Source organism: Octopus bimaculoides, chromosome 25, assembly GCF_001194135.2.
Source record: "Octopus bimaculoides isolate UCB-OBI-ISO-001 chromosome 25, ASM119413v2, whole genome shotgun sequence".
In the NCBI taxonomy this organism is placed as follows: Eukaryota; Metazoa; Mollusca; class Cephalopoda; order Octopoda; family Octopodidae; genus Octopus; species Octopus bimaculoides.
Genome location: NC_069005.1, coordinates 15106106 through 15107728, shown reverse-complemented (window position 1 = coordinate 15107728; position 1623 = coordinate 15106106). Strand labels below are relative to the sequence as shown.

The 1623-nt window shown below is 37.8% G+C and overlaps 1 protein-coding gene across 1 annotated transcript in view; it reads right to left on the bottom strand.

The window, feature by feature from the left end:
• Window positions 1-1152, bottom strand: part of LOC106877388 (EF-hand calcium-binding domain-containing protein 5) — a 207420-nt gene extending 206268 nt beyond the window's left edge. The window contains exon 1 of the mRNA XM_052976829.1: window positions 910-1152. The gene's annotated coding sequence lies outside the window, so the exon portion shown is untranslated. The remainder of the gene's footprint in view (window positions 1-909) is intronic.
• Between the last annotated feature and the right edge of the window lie 471 nt (window positions 1153-1623).

Sequence of the window (1623 nt, the reverse complement as noted above, 5' to 3'; positions counted from 1 at the left end):
GGGGGGGGCGATAAAATCGAAAACAGCCGGCCATCCCCTAAATTTGGAGTCTTATGTCTATGAAGGAAATGACAGACAGATAGACAGACAGGTAGATAGATAGATAGATAGATAGATAGATAGATAGATAGATAGATAGATAGATAGATAGATAGGTAGAAGAATCGAAAAACAGTGAGATAAATAAACAGATAGTTAGACAGATCTCTAAATAAATAAGCAAGCCAAACAGTAAAATAAACATGCTAAATCAGAAATATAAAAGAAGAAGAAATTGGCTACGTAAATGTGTGTGTGTGTGTGTGTGTGTGTGTGCGTGCGTAAGTGTGTAGACAAAATGGAAACTAAAATAGAAAAATCTAGTAGATTCCCTGACACTCACAGGTATACACAAACACCCACCCATAACCACAGACCATCACCAGCACCAGTAGGTACGCCCGCACGCACTTATAAATACACCTCATTGGCTCTGCGACAACACACACACACACTTACGGATGCATAGATACACACATACACATACGCTCACTTACCAACGAATAGACTCTCAAACACACCTGCATACACACTTAGTAACACGCAAAATATCAAACACGTTCACATACTAACATTTACAGATGCACAGATTTTCAAGCACGGTTGTGTGTATGTGTGTGTGAGAGAGTATATGTACATACGTAGACATGCACACACAAAACAGATCCACATGTGCGCACACAAACACACGTATAAATCCTCACATACATTCATCTGTATGCATGCACGCATATAAAGACACACAAGTACGCACATATCCATATGCACCCACACAAATACACATATGTAAATCCACTCATACATCCACGCGCACCCGCTCTAATACACACACAAACGTAAGGTTTTAAGATGTTTACGTCACTAACTTACGTATATTGTACGTGTTTGCTTGGTCGGTCAAGTTACAAGTTGGTTTGCTATTGCTTTTAGCGTATAAAAAAATAAGTTTGAAAGCGAGAAAGAGTGAAAAATAACGTGTACATCTTTTTTTCTGTATTGGTTTTTCTTTCTTTTCCAGACACAGCTTTAAAAACGATAGTAAGTAAATAATAGTAATAATAATAATAATAATTCAAAGCAATTTTCGTCTCTTTGCAAGCTTCTTGGTCAAGTTAGTTTAAGAAAATGAGACGGGAAAAGGGTTCTCTTGTGTTCGGTAATAATCGTCGTCATTAGCAACTGTCATTCATTTATATTTGTGCTTCTATGTTTTTGTTTATACGAGAGATATAATAGTTAGGTAGTAGCGACGGTGGAGGTGGCGGTAGTGGCAGTGATTAGGGTGTTGGTGGTGTAGGAGCTGGTGGGGAAGCTTTTTTTAGGTAGTTTATTTTACTGTTTTGAGATAAGGTATGTTATGTGTCTGTGAGAGTATGAATGTACGGGCGTGAAGTTACACACGCATACTTCTATCCATCCACCCACCCATCCATCCATCCATCCATACATACATACATACATAACACACATACATATATATACACACATACATATCCATAATACATTCATCTATACTTATATGTGTGTGCTTGTGTGTGTGTGCATGTATGTTTGTATGAATCTGAGCTGCTCATGTATTCTTCA